This window comes from Nicotiana tomentosiformis, chromosome 11 (genome assembly GCF_000390325.3).
Source record: "Nicotiana tomentosiformis chromosome 11, ASM39032v3, whole genome shotgun sequence".
In the NCBI taxonomy this organism is placed as follows: Eukaryota; Viridiplantae; Streptophyta; class Magnoliopsida; order Solanales; family Solanaceae; genus Nicotiana; species Nicotiana tomentosiformis.
In genome coordinates this window covers 42,585,350-42,610,037 of record NC_090822.1, presented here as the reverse complement: position 1 = coordinate 42,610,037, position 24,688 = coordinate 42,585,350, and the positions used below count along the sequence as shown (strand labels likewise).

General features: G+C 40.5%; 1 protein-coding gene across 1 annotated transcript in view; it reads left to right on the top strand.

Moving 5' to 3' along the window:
• The window catches only part of LOC104112754 ((DL)-glycerol-3-phosphatase 2-like), a 64,915-nt gene that overhangs the window by 5,664 nt on the left and 34,563 nt on the right, over nt 1–24,688 (top strand). The gene's annotated exons all lie outside the window — the stretch shown is intronic.

Below are 24,688 nucleotides of genomic sequence, written 5' to 3'. Positions count from 1 at the left end.
CAATTTACTATACTTTGTTTACTAACCGCTTCATTATTTTAATATTTCTTTCTCTTATTTCTTTTTTTCCAATTAAGAAAGCAGGTAAATGCCAACTATTTTAAAAATAGTGGATCAAGAAGAAGAATAAGTGACGTAACTAAAATGATTTGGGAGATTCCGGGTCGCCTAACGGACTGAGGGGTAATTTTTAAAAGTTTGTTGATGGTAGGGGTAAATTTGGTCGGATAGTATAACGGTAGGGGTAAATTTGGCCGAATAGTATAACGGAGGTTAGTGTAGACAATATTCAAAAATTGAGGGGTAAATTTGAACCTTTTCCCTTAATTAAATCCAACCCGACCCAACTTATTTACCTATCCATCTGAATGCCCCTAAATCCCCTCATTCTCAGTCTAAATAGACCAACACTCAATCAGGGCTCGCAGAAGGGAATTGCAAGCATCAACCATAAAAATGTTATGTGACATGTCAAAAAGTAGCAAAATTGGTTCCTTGATTGCACCTTCGGAGTTGCTTCCCAAGTTGGTTCCTTTTCTTGAGGATAAAGCTCTTGCAAGAGATTGTGTTATTATTTTGCAAAACTTATGCATCAATGAAGATGCTAGAATTGCGATAGCTGAAACTGATTGATGCATTGCCTCACTTGTGAAACTGCTCTAACGTTACAATCGCAATGACCGGGAGCATGCAATGGCTTTTCTTCTTTCTTTATGCTCTCAAAAGGTTCAATATTGTCAACCGGTGATGGATGAACAAGTCATCCTTGAACTTGTCCGTGTATCTATTAATGGAAACAACAAAGCAAAGGCAATGGCTTTGGAGTTTCTAAGAGTGCTGAGGGGTGAAGGCAGAGAATGAGAGAATGAGGGGATTTAGGGGGGTTCGAATGGGTGGGTAAATAAGCTGGGCTGGGTTGGGTTTAATTAAAAGTGGAGCGGATTATTTTAGTTCAATCAGGGCTTGCCACATGTTATTTTCAAGCTTAGAAGAGGGATTCAACGGATAAGGGGTAAAATAAACTCCAAAGTATAATAGTAAGTGTATCATTATGAAACTGAAACAGAGGGTAAATATAGCTTATTTTCGATAGTAGAGGGACAAATGTGGCCCTTTTCCGTCGACATAATCTGAGAGATCTCATAGCTATGACACTAATCTTTGCTCTGGGTCAATCTTGTAGTACACAAACCTTGTCTAACTGATAATTTACGTACGTGTTACTGTTGGCTTAGTTCTTATATCAAGCTTCATCATAATCTAATTCTTTCGAGATTTAAATTTTACTCTGTAGTCTATTCGCTTTGACATAATGATCAGCAAATTATCATCTTTAATTGCTAGCTCCCAACTAAAAATGTAAAGACTATAATTTATCTTAGGATGTAGCATTGTGACAAATTATCTCCATCACTTTTAATATACTTGTGCTTTCTTACGAGAGAAAATATTAGTGATATTCTATCAGGAGAAAGTGCCACCGATACTCAAAGATAAGTTTTATATAGCGGTGGTTAGACCGACCATGTTGTATGGGGCTGAGTGTTGGCCAGTTAAGAATTCACATATCCAGAAGATGAAAGTAGCAGAAATGAGGATGTTGAGATGTGCGGGCACACTAGGATGGATAAGATTAGGAATAAAGATATTCAAGATAAGGTGGGCGTGGTTCCTATGGATGACAAGATGTGGGAAGCGAGGCTCAGATGGTTCGGGCACGTACGGAGGAGAAGTCTAGATGCCCCGTAAGTAGGTGTGAGCGGTTGGTTTTGGCGGGTACGAGAAGAGCTAGATGGCGGCCTAAGAAATATTGAGGAGAGATGATCAAACAAGACATGACGTGACTTCAGATTTTCGAGGACATGGCCCTTGATAGGAAGGTGTGGGGATCGAGCATTAGAGTTGTAGGTTAGGAGGTAGTTGGACATTTTTTAACTTCGTACAGGTGTGAGGCTAGTCGGATAGGGTTTGTTTTAGACTGCTAGTGGTTAATATTGTGTTCACACTATTCTCCCGTTTTTCATTGTGCCGGGCCTTATTTACTGGTTATTGTTATTGCTTTTCATCTATTTTCTGGTTCTTATGATGCTGTCATTATTTCTATGGTTTTCTGTTGATGATACTGAGATATTATCTCTTTTCGTTTTCTTGAGTCGAGGGTCTATCGGAAATAGCCTCTCTACTCCCTCGGGGTAGAGGTAAGGTCGGTGTACACACTACCCTCCCCAGACCCCACTTGTGGATTTTACTAGGTGGTTGTTGTATTAAATGTTTTACAATAGCCCTATTTATAGCTATACACAATACAATATTTCTACTCCTATTCCATATGGGACTAGGACTATATACATAGCTATTCTAACACTCCCTATCAAGTCAGTGCATACACATCATATGTACCGAGCTTGTTACATATGTAACTAATATGAGGACCAGTGAGAGACTTGGTGAAAATATCTGCAACCTGATCATTTGACTTCACAAACTCTGTAGCAATAACTCCAGAGAGTATCTTTTCTCTGACGAAGTGACATTCAATCTCAATGTGTTTAGTTCTCTCATGGAACACCGGATTTGATACAATATGAAGGGCAACTTGATTATCAGTTTATCACACACAAGTTCCATCTGGCCGATCTCACCAAATTTCAACTCCTTGAGCAACTGTTTGATCCAAACTAGCTCACATGTTGCCATAGCCATTGCTTGATATTCTGCTTCCGCACTAGACCGAGCATCCACGTTCTGTTTCTTGATCTTCCAAAACACCAAATTTACCTCCTACTAAAAAACAATATCCAGACGTAGAACTTCTATCATAAGTTGATCCTGCCCAATCAACATCTGAATATCCAACGATCTGCTCATGGCCTCGGTCCTCAAACAATAATCCTTTGGTTGGAGCTGATTTTATATACCAAAGAATGCAGACAACTGCATATCAATGACTATCACAAGGAGAATCCATAAACTGACTCACAACACTCACAGGAAAGGAAATGTCAGGTCTAGTCACTGTGAGGTAATTTAATTTACCAACCAGATGCCTATATCTTGCAGGATCGCTAAATGGCTCCCCTTGTCCTGGCAGAAGTTTAGAATTCGGACAGGTCTACAGCCTTTCATTCCTGTCTCCTCAAGAATGTCTAAGGCATATTTTCGTTGCGCGATCACAATACCTGAGCTAGACCGAGCGACCTCAATACCCAGAAAGTACTTTAATCTGCCCAGATTCTTAGTCTGAAAGTGCCGAAAGAGATGTTGATTCAACTTAGTAATGCCATCTTGATCATTGCTGGTAATAACAATATTGTCAATATAAACGACCAGATAAATATAGAGATTTGAAGCAGAATGCCGATAAAATATAGAGTGATTAGTTTCACTAAGAGTCATGCCAAACTCCCGAATAACTATGCTGAACTTACTAAACCAGGCTCGAGGAGACTGCTTTAGATCATAGCGTGAATGACGCAACCGACATACAAGGCCACTAGACTCTCCCTGAGCAACAAAACCAGGTGGTTGCTCTATATAAACTTCATCCTCAATGTCAGCGTGAATGAAATTATTCTTAATGCCCAACTGTTAAACAGGCCAAATGGCGAACAACAACCATGGATAAAAAAAGGCGGACTGATGCTATTTTATCCACGGGAGAGAAAGTATCATTGTAATCGAGTCCAAATATCTGAGTATACCCTTTGGCATCAAGACGAGCCTTTAGTAAATCAACCCGACCATTTGGACCAATTTTGACTGCATAAACGCAACGATAACCAATAGTAGATTTACGTGAAGGAAGAGGCACAAGCTCCTAAGTACCACTTGTATATAAAGCAGACATCTCATTAATCATAGCTTGTCGCCATCCTGGATGAGATAGTGCTTCACCTGTAGACTTAGAGATGGAAAAAAAGGACAAAGACGATACAAACGCATAACAGGGTGATGACAGACGATGATAACTTAAACCGATATAATGGGGATTAGGATTAAGTGTGGAATGTATACCTTTCCGAAGTGCAATCAGTGGACTAGGAGGAGATAAGTCCGAGTAGAAGCAAGGTCAGGTGCAAGACGTGAATCAGCGGGGCGTGATTTTGGACGAGGACGACGATGATAAGTCAAGAGTGGTATTCTTGCAGCGGGTATATTGGAGGAACAACAGTAGACTCCTTAAAAGTCGGTGTGGGTAAGACTTTAGTGGCTAGGGATATTGGAGAAGCAATAATAGATTGCTCAAAAGTAGGTATAGGTAAGACTTCAGATATATCAATATGATCAGAAGAGGTAAAGAGAGGATGAGACTCAGAAAATGTGACATCAGCTGACATAATGTACCTACGAAGATCAGGTGAGTAGCAACGATATCCCTTCTGAACACGGGAATAACCAAGGAAGACACACTTGAGAGAACGAGGAGCTAACTTATCTTTCTCAGGGGCTAAGTTATGAATGAGGGGGGAGGGAGTATAAAGGTGACTCGGGGAACAATACTGAATACGGGACTTGATTCTGGATAGGAGATGAAGGCATCCGGTTAATCAAGTAACAAGTTGTGAGAACTGCATCGTCCCAAAAAAGCAACGGAACATATGACTGAATGAGAAGTGTGCGAGCAGTCTTAATGAGGTACCTATTCTTTCTTTCTGCAACCCCATTCTGCTGAGGGGTATAAGAGATGTCTGATGGAGAATTCCTTGAGAAGTCATAAATTGCTGAAACTGATAGTACAAATATTCTAAGGCATTATCACTACGAAAAGTGCGAATAGAAGCACCAAATTGATTTTTTATTTCAGCACAAAAACTCTGGAATATAGAAAACAACTGAGAACGATCTTTCATTAAGAAAAGCCTAGTACATCTTGAATAATCATCACTGAAAGTAACAAAATAACGAAATCCTAAGGTTGAACCAACGCTACTAGGACCCCTTATATCAGAATGAATTAATGAGAAAACAGACTCTACATGACTCTCAACACTACGCGGAAAGGTGGCTCGGGTATGTTTCCCAAGCTGACACAACTCACAATCTAATGTAGACAAACTAGGCACTATCTTAAGAAGCTTGGATAAACTCGGATGTCCTAAACGTCTGTGAATTAGGTCTAGAGGATTTGTAACTGGACATGCTGTGGAGGGATTGAGTGAATTAAGGTAGTAAAGGCCTTGTGATTCACATTCTGTGTCAATCATCAATAAAATATATACCACAATGGAGGGCGCGAGTCAAACGACTAACAAATGCAAGACTAAAAGGATAGGCAGGGACATTAAGATTGGAATCTAGAGTGACAGAAGATAGGGGATTAGCTTGTCCAACTCTTTTTACTTTAGTTTGGAACCCATTGGCTAAAGTAAGAGTGGGAAGAGATTGTGAATACACAATATTTGACAAAAGTGATTTATTACCAGAGATATGATCAGAAGTGCCTGAGTCCATGACCCACGGTCCAAGAGTACTAGACTATGAAACACAAGCAAAAGAATTGCCAGCAACAAAAGTATCAGTCTGAGCAACCGAGGCTACTTGTGAAGATGTCTACTTGCTCGATACTGAAGGAATTCATTATATTCCCCTTAGATAAAGAAAATCCCTTGTTACCTGTAGTCTCCGTCTGATCAACATGAGCATTTCTGGGTGGTCGACCATGTAAAGAATATTACACTTCACGAGTGTGTCCAAGTTTATAACAATGACTACAACTAGGTCGAGGTCTCCCAAAACGACCTCATCCTCGTCGATTCTCCCGTCTGATATGTCCGATTTTCCATTGTCCGAGATGCGAGAACAGATGAGTCAACTATTTGTGATGGGATCACTGTATGACTGGGTGCTGCAACAAGGTGGAGTAATCGAGAGAATAATTCATCAACGATAGGAACAGTCGGACTAGCCAAAATTTGATTGCGTACTGAATCAAGGTCTTTAGGTAGTCCAGCAAGTGTGTTGGTTGCTCTGTTGCTTTTCAACACTAGCAGAAACTGCATCAACGTTTCAAATTCGTCCATGACTGCTTGTACTTGTCCCAAGTAAGTAGACATATCCAGTTTCTGTCTCTTTAAGTTTGTCATCCTTGATATACAACAACAACAACAACAAACCCAGTTTGATCCCATAAATGGGGTCTGGGGAGGGTAGTGTGTACGCAGACCTTACCCCTACCTCATAGAGATATAGAGGCTGTTTCCGGTATAGAACTTGCCCTTAAGTCCAGGTGGCATATTCTTATCATACAAAACCCCGAGGCGAGCCTCCATCTCATCCACCCCGCTCCAATACGATGAGTAACATCTTTGTCAATCTCCCCGTTGCCTTAAATAATAGACCCAAGATACTTGAAACTATCTCTTTTAGGGATGACCTGAGTACCAATCCTCACTTCCACTTCTTCATGCATCCCATCACTGAACTTGCACTCCAAGTACTCAGTTTTTGACCTACTCAACTTGAAACCTTTATACTCCGCCTCGCGTCTCGTCAATCAGGATTATGTCATCAGCAAATAGCATATACCATGGCACCTCCCTTTGTATGTGTCGCGTCAACACATCTAACGCTAAGGCCAACAAAAACGGGGTAAGAGCCGATCCCTGATGTAACCCCATCCCCATTGGAAAATGATCCGAGTCTCCTCTCACAGTCCTCACTCGAGTCTTCGCTCCCTTGTACATGTCCTTAACCGCCTTAATGTACGCCACCGGGACACCGCTAGCCTCCATACATCTCCACAGGACCTCTCTCGGGACTTTATCTTAGGCCTTCTCTAGGTCGATGAATATAATGTCATCCGAGATATCACATCATAAAAACAAGATATGTTATTAGTGCATGAAGTGCAAGCCTTTTCCCAAACGGAATAGCATGTCTGGAATGGCCGAAACAAAGGCATTAACTTGGAATCAATGGATTGCCATAGGAGACTACATAACTCAGCATCAATCTTCTCCCAATGTGCTTTGGCTTTTTCATCTCAATCGCTGGTCTTTTTGGTTAAATGATCTTGAACGCCTTGACCCTTGCACCACAACTCAATCGAGGAAGCCCAAGCTAAATAATTTGAACTTCCTGTCAGGGATTTCAAAGTAATCATAACACTTGAATTTCCGTAACCCGCACTTTTAGAACAAAAAACATCAACTCCCAAAGACATTATTGGACCAAATAATTAAGAAGTCACATAAACAATCAAGAAGCAGCAGAAAAGGATACTGTAGCTGCCGGAAACTGGAAACAGTCGACGGAATCTGCAACAAGTCCGGAAATAAAAAAGTTGTCGGAATTTGGTGTAACCTGATGGGTAGGTTTGGAATCACCTCGCGAGCCAACTGTCCTGAAGGACTTTTGTCAAAAAGTGGCCGGAACAAGTGTCACGCGCCGAGATGTAGGTCTGCGCATGAGGGCGCGTGGTTAGAGTTCTGCCAGCGTGGTTTCTGGGTTTGATCGCCGAAGAATTCCGTACCCGCTGGTGGTGTTATTTTTCGTTAAAAACCCAGTGGAGAAGAAGTGACGCAAAAAACAACCTTAATTCACTGGAAAAAGGTACAGTGACTGTCCCGGACTCGCTGGTTACTGAACAACAGAGATTTCTCACTAGTAGCTCTGATACATGTGAGAAAGAATGAGAGAAAATATTATTGATATTCTATTAAGTGTTTTACAATACCTTTATTTATAGCTATACACAGTACAATATTTCTACTCCTATTCCATATGGGACTAGAACTATTTATATAGCTATTCTAACACCACTAATTTGTTCCACTTTCATACTTAAGTTTTTCTCTAATGCCAAATAGTTTTTGTTCACTTAATCCTTAAATGATCCAAATATGTAGTCCTCGATCTCGAGTTGACTGTATTATTTTGACTTTTACTTTAATATAAGAACTTAAAAAGTGAATTGTTTACCACTATTTGTTGAGAAAACATGTGGTCATAAGATTGCATTTCTTTTTTGGAGATTACAACAACAACAACAACAACAACAATCCCAATGTAATCCCACAAGTAGGGTCTGGAGAAGGTAGTGTGTATACAGACCTTACCCCTACCTTGTGAAGTAGAGAGGCTATTTCCGAGAGACACTGGGCTCAGAAAAAACATAGTCACAACATAATTGAAAAGAAATACATCAATGAAGAAGCCATGGAAAAAGAAGCTGTAACAGGATTTGCGTCCCAAAATCTTTTCCTATATTTGACTTCCCAAAATCGTTTCATGTGTTTGACTTTGAAATGTCAAACTAAAGCAATATTTTTTGGATTGATCAAATTATTCATTATTATAGAAAAGGATCTTTTACACAAATAGCCGGCCAAAGTCACTGTTTACTTTTCCTAATAGGTATATATAGACTATACATTTATTATACACATATTATACATGAAGTATACATAAATTATACATTCGCCGACTTTTATTAATTTAAACGATTGGATGAGCAGCTATTTAGGTTAAATTTTCTTATAGAAGAGGAATTTTACAAGTATTATGCTAAGCATCCAAAATTTTGATCAACTATCGACACATGCCAATATTTCCTCTTTACACCAAATGTACAAAATGGACAAAATTGAGCTCCTAATTTGTGTTATTTTTATTTTCAATCCCTTTGAAAGTTCTTTTATTTCTTTCTTTCTATATAATCTAAAATATGTAAAAAGGTGTCCTCATCCATAACCACTTTCTCTTAGCTCCTAACATGTGTGTCTGTCAACTCCTAAGCTACGGTTTAAACGATCACCAGTTAAATGTTAACTATTATATTAGTGCTCATGTCTCTATAGCAAACTACGATGTAGTAAAGAGGACTAATTGAATGTTACAAAACTACAATGTAGTAAAGAGGTGATCAATATCCTACCCATGTCATTTATATAAACACCAGTGACTAATTTGTTATACATGTTTTCCTCACTTATCTGTTGTCAAATAGCATTTTCTGCTGTTGTCTATATGAAGAACGACACATTTTCAGTGCTCTAGAGCTCCATAGCAATTTCCAAATCGGTCGTTAAGTCACCTTCCATGTGTAGGTGAATGTAATGACTTCTCTATGAAATATTTCGAGAAAGACCCAAACTGTGTGGTGCTATATCATCTTGCTATCCTTAATTTTGGACACCCTTTCAGGCACAATAACGTCTTGCTATCTTTAACTTTTGACACACATCTTTTATCTTCGATGCTTAATATTGAGGCTTACATAATTAGTGCAACGCACCTCAAGCAGGTTTGGAAGAGGAGGTTAAAAGGCGTTTTTGGGAGGATTTGGACGGGGTTGTGAGAGGTATTCGTACACCGAGAAGCTATTCACAGGAGGAGATTTTAATGGCCACATCGGGTCTACATCACGGGGGTTATGACGTTGTGCATGGAGGCTTTGGCTTTGGGGATAGAAACAAAGGAGGAGTCTCACTTTTGGATTTTGCGGAAGCTTTTGAGTTGGTGATAGCTAATTGTAGTTTCCCGAAGAAGGAGGAGCACTTGGTAACCTTCCGTAGTACGTCGGCTAGGACTTAGATAGAGATTACTTTCTCCTGATGAAGTGTGATAGAGGTCTTTGTAGAGACTACAAGGTTATCTTGAGCGAGTACCTTAAATCCAACATAAGCTCTTGGCGATGGATTTATAGATTAAGAGGAAAAGGAAAAAGAGGGCTTTGTACGAGACGCCAAGGATCAAATGGGGTGGCTTGACTATTGCAAGGGCTAAGGAGATATGTGAGAAGTTGATGATGATGGGGGCTTGGGGGAGTACTGGGGATGCAAGCAATATGCGGATAAGACAACTCGGTGCATTAGGGAAGCAGCTAAAGAGGTGCTGTGGGTCTCAAGGGGCAACTTTAGTGGACATCGATGGGACTGGTGGTGGAATAGAGAGGTCCAAAGGAAAGTGGAAGCCAAAAAGGTTGCTTATGCAAAGTTAGTGGAGAACAAAGACGAGGAGGATAAGAGGACGAATAGGGTGAGGTATAAGACAACGAGGAAGGAGGCGAAATTAACGGTTACCATGGCGAAAACGGCAGCGTTCAAACGCTTGTATGAAGAACTTAAGGGAAAATGAAGGGATAAGAAGCTGTTCAGGCTGGCCAAGATGAGAGCGAGGAGAGCGCAAGACCTGGACCAAGTGAAGTGCATTAAAGATGATGATGACATAGTATTGGTGGAAGAGGCTTATATTAGACGAAGATGGTAGACATACTCCTATAAACTCTTAAATGAAGAGGGCGTAATGAATATTTTGCTGGGTGATTTGGAGCACTCCGAGAGCCGTTGAGATTGTAGGTGTTGTAGGCGTATAAGGTTGAGGAGGTTGAGAGGGCTATATGTAGGATCTGCAGGAGAAGAGCGATCGGGCCGGATGAGATCCTTGTGGAATTTTGGGAAGCCGCATGCAAGGTAGGTTTGGAGTGGCTTATTGGACTGTTTAACGTCATTTTTAGAACGACAAAAATGCCCAAAGAATGGAGGTGGAGTACAATGGTCCCATTGTACAAGAACAAAGATGATATTAAAAGTTGCAATAACTATAGGGGTATTAAGCTGTTAAGCCACACTATGAAAGTTTGGGAGAGAATGGTAGAGATGAGGGTGAAGAGGGGTGTGTCTATTTCTCGAGAAACCAAATTTGGATTCATGTCGGGGCGATCGACCATATAAGCCATTTATCTTGTGAGGAAATTGGTAGAGCAATATAGGGAGAGGAAGAGAGACCTACATATGGTGTTCATTGACCTTGAAAAAGCTACGACAAAGTTCCAAGAGAGGTTCTATGGAGATGTTTGGAGGCTAGAGGTGTACCTGTAGCATACTCTAGGGAGATTAAGAACATGTATGATGGAGCCAAGACCGGGCAAGGACAGTGGGAGTAGACTCGGGACACTTTCCAGTCATGATGGGGTTGCACTAGGGATCAGCTCGTAGACTGTTTTTATTTGCCTTGGTGATGGATGAACGAACGCGACGCATTCTAAAGGAAGTGCCATAATGCATGTTATTTGCAGATGACATGGTACTGATTGACGAGATGCGAGACGAAGTTAACACAAGGCTGGAGGTTTGGAGACAAACTCTGGAGTCTAGAGGCTTCAGGTTGGGTAGGACTAAGGCAGAATACTTGGGAGTGCAAGTTCAGTGATGTAACACATGAGGCTGACATAGAAGTGAGGCTTGATACGCAAGTCATCCTCAAAAGAGGAAGTTTCTAGTATCTTGGGTCTATTATCCAAGGTAATGGGGAGATCGACGTTGATATCACACATCGTATTGGAGTGGGGTGAATGAAATGGAGGCTCATATCTAGGAGAGAGAAGAATAAGATTGAAGATATTAGGGACATGGTAGGAATGACGTCCGTGGTGGACAAGATGTGTGAAGCGAGGTCGAGATGGTTCGGGCATGTGAAAAGGAGGTGCGTGGATGCCCCAATAAGTAGGTGTGAGAGGTTGACCATAGTGGGTCTAAGGAGAGGTAGAGGTAGGCCAAAAAAGTATTGGGGTGAGGTGATTAGACAGGACATGACATATCTTCAACTTACCGAGGACATGATCCTTGATAGGAGGGTGCAAAGGTCGAGAATTAGGATAGAAAGTTAGTAGGTAGTCGAGCGTACTTCTTTTTCATACCAGTAGTATTAGTCGTATTCTCATATTTTCTTATTCTTTGATTTCTATTACTACTTGTTAATTTTTTTGCGTTTGTTATCTTATTACTTGCTGTTATTACTTCTTACTTTTACATGGTTTCTTCACTACCGCATTTCTATTCAACACTGTTGTGGTTATGCTTTCCTTGAGCCGAGGGTCTATCGAAAACAACCTCTATCTTCACAAGGTAGGGGTTAAGTCTGCGTGTACAGTACCCTCACCAGACTCCACTTGTGGAATTACACTTGGTTTATTGTTGTTAATAATGAGGCTTATGTCGATGCCAAGGCCTGATGCTTCACCAATTTTTTTCTTTTGATAACCATGGTGTCCATGCCAGCTTGCGCGCACCTCGACTCATTCCACGGAATACCTGTCACCTCCCACTAACAACTGGTACTAGGTAACTGTGTCCACCAAGGCTTGGACAGATGGGAAGAAATCACCTAGTGTTTTTGCCTCCGCTGGGATTTGAACCTAAGACCTCATGATTCTCACCTATTTCATTGACCACTAAGCCTTCACCAATTTCTATCATAGCTTTCCTCTGGTCCAGCAAGTTCCTATAGTCTTCGTATATGAACTCCACTCCTATCGCTTTTGCCATTTTATTTTGAGGCAAGTTCTTGCAATATTCATGTCGTTAGTGGTCGATGTTCACTTCGTAAGCTTTGTAGAAATCAATCTTGGTTTGATTCTCCATCTGGACCAAAGAATTCAATGAATCTTGGTTGCCTCCATCATTGTTCCACCTATATTTATGTCACGACCCAAAATCTACTAGTCGTGATAGCACCTAACCCAACCCGCTAGGTAAGCCAATTAACGATTATCCATTTTAATTAACTTAATAAAACAATTAAACAAAGGAATTATCTGAATCTTACACATCCCTAAGGACTCGTAGTACGAATCATGAGCTTCTAAGAATAGAATTTACAAAGCTGATATGAAGTAAATACATCTTCTGTTTGAAAAGTACATAAACAGAGTTTTTATAAATCTAAGGCTACCATGAACAAGAGGCAGCTACAATAGAAACGCAGGTACATCTTCAATTCCGGCATCGTCGAGCACAGCAACAACAACAGCCAACATCTGCACACAATGTGCAGAAGTATAGTTTCAGTATAACTGACCCCATGTACTGAGTAAGTATCTTATCTAACCTCGTCGAAGTAGTGACGAGGCTTTGGTTAAAAGATGCTCATTGAAAAAACCTGTAATATAAACTAACAATAGAACTATACTACAGTACAACAGGATAGAGCACACGAAACGAATATACAAAGCAATAACGGAGTACTAGAAGAAAACACAATTCAACAGGTATCAATATCTCACCCAATCCCTTCCTTAGAGCGAAAGCCAATAAATCACAACAGTCACCTCAAAACTTTCATAATGTGAGAAATATATTCAAGACATCAAATCCAACGGCACAGCAACACCCTTCGTGCATTTATCTCATCCTCACCAATTATGCGTACAACAGTACCAACCAAATGACAGAAATGCCGATAACAGAAATAATAGTGTAGGAAATACTCAATTAGCTATGGAGAACGAGAATGTATATGAGAACATCAGTAACAGACTGAACAGAAAACATAGAGGTAATAACAACGATTAGGAAAAAGGGATGTAACTTCGACTAACTAGCAAGGTGAAGGCATGAAAATAGATATGGCAAATAAGGAAGCGAACACATGATTTTTATAAGTAGGGACATGAACGACTAGTATGGAAGAAAACTTATACTTAAGTGCAACAAATCAGATGACATGGATGCAACCATAACAACAGGAAGTAAGCATGATATTGGCAAGTTTAAGTAAATAGAAGGCATGGTAACACGACAACGAAGGTGATAGAGGATAAGACAGAACAGTAACAACATATCACATAAGAACCATGAACACGATAACAACAACTCCAGGTAAAGACATAAAAATATCTGCAAGAAAGAGATATCACAACATAATGCATGTCTCTCGTCCTCACTTGCACAGAAACACCCTTCCTGCCATGAACTCACCATAACATGAAAGTGTAGTAATATCAATACAATGGCACGGCATCACCCTTCGTGCTTTTACTCACATAACATGACACGGCATCACCCTTCTTGCTTTTACTCACAATGATATGGCACGGCATCACCCTTCGTGCTTTTACTCTCAATAATATGGCACGGCATCATCCTTCGTACTTTTACTCTCAATAATATGGCACGGCATCACCCTTCGTGCTTTACACTCTTCCTTACCAAACATATGTATATCAATAACAAATAAGGCAGGGAGCATAAATAACATCAAGGAGAGTATTTTAACGGATGTTCCAAACAAATCTCAATCACAACTTTTCGAGCCAACAATGATTCAATAAACCCTCAAGAACCGTATTATTCAAATACTTCCACAATCTCACAAATGATCCACAACACAAGTATATAATCTAGTATCCCAAGAAGATCGGCTGTAGCAATGTATTAACGATTAAGCATAGAAATGACCGAATTAGACACATCAATATATTCTCAGAATTCTATCAAATTTGATCAAGCTATAATAAGCTAAGTCTTGATTTTTATCATTTAATATTATGTTCTTAGTTTCTAAGAGTCAAGTAAGGCGTGAAGCAGGAGATCACGAAATTCTACAACCATAAATGTAACATAGTCCACCCCCCGAGCATGATTAACCCTGGCACATATATATACGCTCGTCACCTCATATATGTATCACCCCCGCATGCGGCAAACAATGACAAATAGGAGGAAAAATTCCCTCAACAAACTTAGGCAAAACACTTACCTCAATTCGGCTAATTCAATACTCAATTTAGCTTTTCCTTTACCAATTCACCTCCGCTCGGCTCAATCTAGTCAAAGACGACTTAAACACATCACACAATGCAAGGGAAAACAACTTCAATTAATAAAGGTGTGATTTTTATTCAAATTCTAAAAAGTCAATAAAAGTGCCCGCACCTCGGAACCCGATAAATTTACAAAATCCAAACGCCCATTCCGGTACGAATTCAACCATACTAAAATTATCAAGTTCCGATACCAATTTGTCCTTCAAATCATCATTTTGCATTTTTGAAAGATTTTACAATTTTTCCCAAATTTTCCTTTAGATTCTCAAGAATTTGATGTTAAATCATATATATAATCATGAAATGTAGTTGGGGAAATGATTAAAGGTATTTACCCAATGATTTGGTATGAAAATCCCTTCACAAAATCGCCTCTTCTCGGACCTAGGGTTCAAAATATACCCAAATGAAGCTAAGTCTCAGAATTCTCAGCACTTAACAGGTTGCAGATGTCGCATTTGCGACAGGGGGTTCGCAAATGCGACCCTCGCAAATGCGAACAATGTATCGCAAATGCGAACTGGAGGGCCTCCTGCTTTGGTCGCAATTGCGACCCTATACTTCGCAAATGCGAAGGCAGAAATTTCGCAAATGCGGCATAGTTCTTCGCAAAAGCGAACTCTCCCCAGCAACCCAGACTTCGCAAATGCGATGGCTGCTTCGCAATTGCGGCTGTCGCATTTGCGACCAATACATCGCAAATGCGATGATACCAGTACCAGCAATCAAAATTTATGAAGAATCAATCCGAAACACACCCGAGCTCTCGGGGCTCCAAACCAAATATGCACCCAGGTCTAGAAACACAACACGAACTTGCTCGCGCGCTCAAATCATCAAAATAACTTCTAAAACAACGAATCGGATGCTAAAACGCATGAAGATCAACTAAACTTCAAGAACTTCTAGAATCGCAACCGAGCATCCGAACCATATCAAATCAACTCCGAATGGCGCCAAATTTTGCAAACAATTTCCATTTGACGAAACGAACCTACTCGAACTTCAAATCACGCATAACAACCTCGAAACGATGAATCACACCTCAAGTCTAAATCAATGAACTTTGAAACTTCAACTTTTACAACCGATGCCGAAACCCCTCAAATCACCTCCGGTTGACCTCAAATTTTGCACACAAGTCACATTTGCCATTACGGACCTATTCTAACTTCCGGAATCGGAATCCGACCCGATATCAAAAATTTTACTCCCGGTCAAACTTCCCCAAAAATCCAACTTTCGCCAATTCAAGACTAATTCGACTACGGATCTTCAATTACAATCTGGACGCGCTCCTAAGTCCAAAATCACCCAACGGAGCTAACGGAACTGACAGAACTCCATTCCGAGGTCAAATGCTAAAAAGTCAAACTTGGTCAGCTCTTCCAACTTAGAGCTTAAATTTTGAAGTTCATTCTTCTAAATCGATTCTGGATAACTTGAAAACCAACACCGACGGTTTACGCAAGTCATAATACATCATGCGAAAATATTCGAGCCCTCAAAACATCGAGAGAAGTGCAGATCTTCAAAATGACCAGTCGGGTCGTTACATCCTCCACCACTTAAACACACGTTCGTCCTCGAACGTGCCAGGAGTCATTCCGAAGCTATCAAATCACGGTGTAACCTTACTATGCATAAACCCGGGGGTGATCCCACGTCACCCTGCTCCACATAAGCCCGCCAACACCACACCATTAGAGATCCTTATTTCAACCTTGGTCCTGAAACCTTAGAACCCAATCTTTATCATCCAGAATTCATTACAAGACCCGAATCCCACATCTACATATTGTATAAGTCTGAACAAGCTATATCAAGTCATAACCATAACCCAAGATGTAATCACATGATATACCCCATCACTTTGACACCCACAGTAGGAACTGCTGACCACCATTACTGCCCAAAACAAATCTGGTGCCGGTAGCAACCTCCTATTGATTAGAACCTCATTCAAAACCTTCATACCCTACCGATGATGAAAGAAACACGCATAACCGCTTAACCACTCACCTGATCAATAAGCCAAGAAACTCACTCGCCTGACCAGGCCATTGTCCACATCCTTAACAAAATAGTGTTATTCTTCCAAACCTTCCTCATCCCAATACAATAGCACAAATCTCAGGTCTAAAAACCTCATTTCAGCCAATACGAGCAGCCACACCGACAAGTATCAACAATAATCATATGGAGCCCTACACAATCCGGTTCCGTACACTAACAAGTAATAATTCAGACATGACAGATAACAGTAAGAAAACTAAATAAGAAGACTACTAAGCAAGTTAAGCAGGCAGGGAAATTTATGAACTATTTTCAATGAGGTGAAAGCAAAAATACACGAAATAGGAATAAGGAGTCACATTTCATCACTGTACCATTGCGGCGTGTAACCCGATCCCATCATATCAATCCTCATAGGGTACTCATCGAGCCATAATACTCGGGCTCACTGATCACATGTGCGTCAATATCAAGTACAATCGAGTGCAAAAAAATATAACTGTGGGAAAATCATTAGGAACAAACAATTCTGAGAAAGACAAGCATAACTATGGCGCAATAAGCAAATCAACATCACAAAGGCCATCTCGCCCATAATGCCATGAGGCCTAAACTGAATCACAATATGCGCGCGAAGAATCATGTAACCCTCACAACCCGTCGTAGTATAAGAGAGAAACATATAACATAAACCAAGGCGCGAATAACATCCATTCCGCCCGATGATATACATGTGATAACAACTGTGCAAGAACAAACAAATCCGATCCGATACAGAATACACATTCTCATTAGGCTCAAAAGCAACTCCCAAACAAATTTCCGATCATCCCCAACATGTAATAAACCTTCCAAAAGTCTATAGCAACCTTTCCATAACACCTACCATCAATTATCCAATCCTTTACATTTCTTCACAACTCGCAATCAAGGAATAGTCTGCCGACAAGAACATTCAGTCTCTGAGCCTCACGAATACCAGAATCTTCATACCCAATCTCAACACCGCTACTCAAATGGCTGATACGTGACTCATACTCCATCATCTCACAGAAAAACACCCATAAGTCAAAACACATCGTACCTGCCAACATGCGAACTCTCCCCCAGTGGAAACACATGGTGCCAGCAAAACCTTAAACACCCGAAATCGTCCGTGTCATCAAGAACTCATATACTCCCCTCCGAAACTATCTGCAACCTTGTACGTGCAACTTTTCAACCCCACACGGCGCATCGCCTCTAACATGCTAACTCGCAACACTACGAAAATCTCATAGTCAACTTTGAACCATAAGCAAACTGAACACCTCATCAACCGAGAATCTTTCATTTAACTCAATCCAGGAGAACACCACCATACACAATATAGCTTCTATACCTGTGGTAAACACCAACCCCGGCCGTGGTCATAACCATGATAAATTCTTCGGAACTCAGTATCACATAATCGAGTAATCAGAACCAATAGCCTCTAACTCAACCGGGTCACGCAGGCTGCCAACCCGAAAGTAACTCAATCCGATATGACCGCCTTGAGGGAACTTCCTGGGAACCCGAAGCCATTTCTTGCATCACTCCAACATTGACATGTAGACCTTTCTTGACAAGGAAATACCGCAGATTCGATTACCATTCGCTACCGATTTCAAGTCTGCCCGTAGACAAATTCAAAAGTCCTTAAAGGCTACATAAGACCCGGAACTCGCTAGAACCTTCTCGATGACCACTCATCTTACTTTGATCTTAAATACACAGCTAATACGCGTCGAGCAACCCGTGCTTCACCAGCATATGCCCATTCAAGGGAATAACCAAACAATCTCTCGGTTCGGAAATTGATACGGCCCATGTTCTTACAATCCGATCTCCATTAGCAGACTCTACCACTTAGTTCGAAGCCATAGATCACCTCATCAGTAATCCAAAGTACCATATCTTCACAGCATGCCCCGATTTCGCATGACTATTCAACTGAATACTTCAAAACTCATGCAATGCCGATCATAGAACACCCCGAAGACTCTGCCAAGCGCTTACCTATCATTGCAATAGTCAAACAACTTCCCCAAATGCTCTGAAATGATAACATATGCACTCCACCGAATGGAAACCTCATACGAGACACACGATCCAAACTCATCATGCAGGAGATGGCCCACCGGTTATACTCAAATGGACACCTTGCCATGAACCCACCTTAATCACAATAGCCTAGCCACCAGCCAATCTTCCCAAATTTGTGCTTACCAACCAGACATATGAACCCGCCTCATACCTCAAGTGAACGACTAGAAGATTTAACACTGCATCTGCTTCTGATGCTAGACAACACATCGCGATGATAATCAAGCATCCATAGCCCGTCGTAATCTATCTGCAGCATCACCGATCACCGGCGCATAGCGAATACTGAGTGCAAAACATCACATATGAGCGATTGGGAAGAGTCAAAGTTATAGATTTCAAGCTGAAACAAGGCCGCACGATAAGGAAAGAAGAAAGGGAATTTTTTTTTCTAAATGCCCTGTAGCCTCCCGAAGATAGGCATGGACGTCATCAAACCGATCCGCAGGACTTTACTAGACACTTGCTCATGACTCGTTGAACCTACGAACCTAGTGCTCTGATACCACCTGTCACGACCCAAAATCTACTAGTCGTGATGGCACCTAACCCAACCCGCTAGGTAAGCCAATTAACGATTATCCATTTTCAATTAACTTAATAAAGCAATTAAACAAAGAAATTATCTGAATCTTATACATCCCCAAGGACTGGTAGTACGAATCATGAGTTTCTAAGAATAGAATTTACAAAGCTGATATGAAGTAAATACATTTTCTGTTTGAAAAGTACATAAACAGAGTTTTTATAAATCTAAAGCTACCATGAACAAGAGGCAGCTACAACAGAAACACAGGTACATCTTTAATTCCGGTATCGTCGAGCACAACAACAACAACAGCCAACATCTGCACACAATGTGCAGAAGTGTAATATCAGTACAACCGACCCCATGTACTGAGTAAGTATCTTGTCTAACCTCTTCGAAATAGTGACGAGGCTTTGGTTAAAAGATGCTCATTAATTAAACCTTGTAATATAAACTAACAATAGAACTATACTACAGTACAACAGAATAGAGCACACGAAACGAATATACAAAGCAATAACGGAGTACTAGAAGAAAACACAATTCAACGGGTATCAATATCTCACCCAATCCTTTCCTTGGAGCGAAAGCCAATAAATCACAACAGTCACCTCAAAACTTTCATAATGTGAGAAATATATTCAAGACATCAAATCCAACGGCACGGCAACACCCTTCGTGCATTTATCTCATCCTCACCAATTATGCGTAAAACAGTACCAACCAAATGACAGAAATGCCGATAATAAAAATAATAGTGTAGGAAATATGCAATTAGCTATGGAGAACGAGAATGCACATGAGAACATCAGTAATAGACTGAACAGAAAACATAAAGGTAATAATAACGATTAGGAAAAAGGGATGTAACTTCGACTAACTAGCAAAGTAAAGGCATGAAAATAGATATGGCAAATAAGGAAGCGAACACATGATCTTTATAAATTAGCAAGTAGGGACATGAACGACTAGTATGGAAGAAGACCTACACTTAAGTGCAACAAATCAGATGACATGGATGCAATCATAACAACAGGAAGTAAGCATGATATTGGCAAGTTTAAGTAAATAGAAGGCATGGTAACACGACAACGAAGGTGATAGAGGATAAGACAGAACAGTAACAGCATATCACATAAGAACTATGAACACGATAACAACAACTCCAGGTAAGGACATAAAAATATTTGCAAGAAAGAGATATTACAACATAATGCATGTCTCTCGTCCTCACTTGCACGGAAACACCCTTCCTGCCATGAACTCACCATAACATGAAAGCGTAATAATATCAATACAATGGCACGACATCACCCTTCGTGCTTTTACTCACATAACATGACACGGCATCACCCTTCGTGCTTTTACTCACAATGATATGGTACGGCATCACCCTTCGTGCTTTTACTCTCAATAATATGGCATGGCATCACCCTTCGTGCATTTACTCTCAATAATATGGCACGACATCACCCTTCGTGCTTTACACTCTTCCTTACCAAGCATATGTATATCAATGACAAACAAGACAAGAAGCTTAAATAACATCAAGGAGAGTATTTTAACGGATGTTCCAAACAAATCTCAATCACAACTTTTCGAGCCAACAATGATTTAATAAATCCTCAAGAACTGTATTATTCAAATACTTCCACAATCTCACAAATGATCCACAACACAAGTATAGAATCTAGTATCCCAAGGAGATCGGCTGTAGCAATGTATTAACGATTAAGCATAGAAATGAGCGAATTAGACACATCAATATATTCCCAGAATTCCATCAAATTTGATCAAGTTATAATAAGCTAAGTCTTGATTTCTATCATTTAATATTATGTTCTTAGTTTCTAAGAGTCAAGTAAGGCGTGAAGCAGGAGATCACGAAATTTTACAACCATAAATGTAACATAGTCCACCCCCCGAGCATGATTAACCCTGGCACATACATATACGCTCGTCACCTCATATATGTATCACCCCCGCATGCGGCAAACAATGACAAATAGGAGGAAAAATTCCCTCAACAAATTTAGGCCAAACACTTACCTCAATTCGGCTAATTCAATACTCAATTTAGCTTTTCCTTTACCAATTCACCTCCGCTCGGCTCAATCTAGTCAAAGACGACTTAAACACATCACACAATGCAAGGGAAATGATCATACCAATTTGTCCTTCAAATCATCATTTTGCATTTTTGAAAGATTTTACAATTTTCCCCAAATTTTCCTTTAGATTCTCATGAATTTGATGTTAAATCATATATATAATCATGAAATGTAGTTGGAAAATGATTAAAGGTACTTACCTAATGATTTGGTATGAAAATCCCTTCACAAAATCGCCTTTTCTCGGACCTAGGGTTCAAAATATACCCAAATGAAGCTAAGTCTCGGAATTCTCAGCACTTAACAGGTTGCAGATGTCGCATTTGCGACAGGGGGTTCGCAAATGCGACCCTCGCAAATGCGAACAATGTATCGCAAATGCGAACTAGAGGGCCTCCTGCTTTGGTCGCAATTGCGACCCTATACTTCGCAAATGCGAAGGCAGAAATTTCGCAAATTCGGCAGAGTTTTTGGCAAATGCGAACTCTCCCCAGCAACCTAGACTTCGCAAATGCGATGGCTGCTTCGCAATTGCGGCTGTCGCATTTGCGACCAATACATCGCAAATGCGATGATACCAGTACCAGCAATCAAAATTTATGAAGAATCAATCCGAAATTCACCCGAGCCCTCGGGGCTCCAAACCAATCATGCACCCAGGTCTAGAAACACAACACGAACTTGCTCGCGCGCTCAAATCATCAAAATAACTTCTAAAACAACGAATCGGACGCCAAAACGCATGAAGATTAACTTAACTTCAAGAACTTCTAGAATCGCAACCGAGCGTTCGAATCATATCAAATCAACTCCGAATGGCGCCAAATTTTGCAAACAATTTTCATTTGACGAAACGAACCAACTCGAACTTCAAATCACGCATAACAACCTCGAAACGATGAATCACACCTCAAGTCAAAATCAATGAACTCTGAAACTTCAACTTCTACAACCGATGCCGAAACCCCTCAAATCACCTCCGGTTGACCTCAAATTTTGCACACAAATCACATTTGCCATGACGGACTTATTCTAACTTCCGGAATCGGAATCCGACCCCGATATCAAAAAGTCCAATCCCGGTCAAACTTCCCAAAAAATCCAACTTTTGCCAATTCAAGACTAATTCGGCTACGGACCTTCAAATTACAATCCGGACGCGCTCCTAAGTCCAAAATCACCCAACGGAGCTAACGGAACTGACGGAACTCAATTCCGAGGTCAAATGCTTAAAAGTCAAACTTGGTTAGCTCTTCCAACTTAGAGCTTAAATTTTGAGGTTCATTCTTCTAAATCGATTCTGGATAACTTGAAAACCAACACCGACGGTTTACGCAAGTCATAATACATCATGCGGAGATACTCGAGCCCTCAAAACATCGAGAGAAGTGCAAATCTTCAAAATGACCAGTCAGGTCGTTACAATTTAGCTCCAGTAGTATGTTACTTACTTTCACCTTTCTTTTCCCTTAGAACTTTGAAATGATTTTGGATCAAGGCTATTTCAATTCGCTTGCTTGACGATATCCATATTTTATAACAGAAACAACTATCTCTAGATATATGGTTGAATTGGGATATGCTGTCATCGTGCTTTACTACTGCCTTCACTCTTGGCATATCTTGATAGACTATTGTCCACTTTTATAAAATCCTCTCAAAGATCTCCGATCTGTTGGAAGAGCTTCCTACATTGTTAATGTACTGGAACACTGATTACGGTCACCATCAACTCACCTTTGTTTGTTGTCCTTCTGTTACAAGTGTATTGGGCGCCCATCAATCAAGTGGCAGGACAAATCTCCCATTTATCTACTGCCTTATCTTAATAATCAATTGCTTCCACTTTTGATGGGACCAAACATCAAAAAATAGTCTTCTATTTTGGAGACCTTCAGTATGACATGTACCTGCCTACTATACGCTGCCCATACTGCTATCGAACCGATCAAACCTTCTAATGATCGAGCTGCCCTTAAACTTGTATCAACAAATTGAACTCTTCTCTCTATCTCATTGTTTGACACAATAAAGATTATTCAATTACAGAATTTGGATTGCAAGCAGCTACCTTGCTGATTGAAATCTTATAAATTCTCAACTTTTTCCGTGTTAAAGGATGAATCTTGGGCCTAACTTAACCCCAAAAATTAGCTCATGAGATAAGAATTGATGCGATTGGGCCAAACGAGATCCCGATGGAATTTTGGAAGGACGCGGGCCAAGCAGGCTTGGAGTGGCTTACCGGAATGTTTAATGTTATTTGTAGGACGAAGAAGATTCCCGATGAATAGAGGCGGAGTTTGATTGTTCTGTTGTACAAGAATAAAGGTGATGTCCAAAATTGCAACAACTATAGGGGTATCAAGCTACTGCATCACACTATAAAAGTTTGGGAGAGGATGGTGAGGATGAGGGTAGGAGAAGCGTGTATATTTCTGAGAACTAGTTTGGATTCATGCCGGGGCAGTTGACTACAGAAGCCATTCATCGTGTGAGGAGTTTGGTGGAGTAGTATAGGGAGAGGAAGAATAACTTGCATTTAGTGTTCATTAACCTAGAAAAAGCCTACGACAAATACCTGAGGGAGGTTCTATGGAGATGTTTGGAGGCTAGCGGTATTCCAGTAGCATACACTAGATATGTACGATGGTGCTAAAACTCGGGTGAGGACTGTGGGAGGAGACTCAGAACATTTTCCAGTGATAATGGGGTTACATAAGGGATAAGATCTTAGCCCATTTTTATTTGCTCTGGCGAAGAATGTGCTGACGCGACACATTCAAGGGAAGATGCCATGGTGTATGTTATTTGCAAATGACATAGTGCTGATTGACGAAACGTGTTGCAAGGTCAACGCTAGGCTGGAGGTTTGGAGGCAGACCCTGGAGTCTAAAGGTTTAAAGTTGAGTAGAACCAAAACAGAATGCTTGAGTGCAAGTTCAGTGATGGGACGCATGAAGCAGATGCGAACGTGAAGCTTAATACACAAGTCATCCCCAAGAGATATAGTTTCAAATATCTTGGGTTTGTTATCCAAGGCAATGGGGAGATTGACAAGGATGATACACATCGTATTGAATCGGGGTGGATGAAATGGAGGCTCGCATATGGTATTTTGTGTGATAAAAATGTGCCACCAAGACTTAAGGAAAATTTCTACAGAGTTGTAGTTAGACTGACTATGTTATATGGTGCTGAGTGTTGGCCAGTCAAGAAATCCCATGTCCAGAAGATGAACGTAGTAGAAATGAGGATGTTGAGATAGATTTGTGGGCATACTAGGAAAGATAAGATTAGAAATGAAGTTATTAGGGACAAGATGGGAGCGACTCCTGCGGAAGACAAACTTCAGGAATC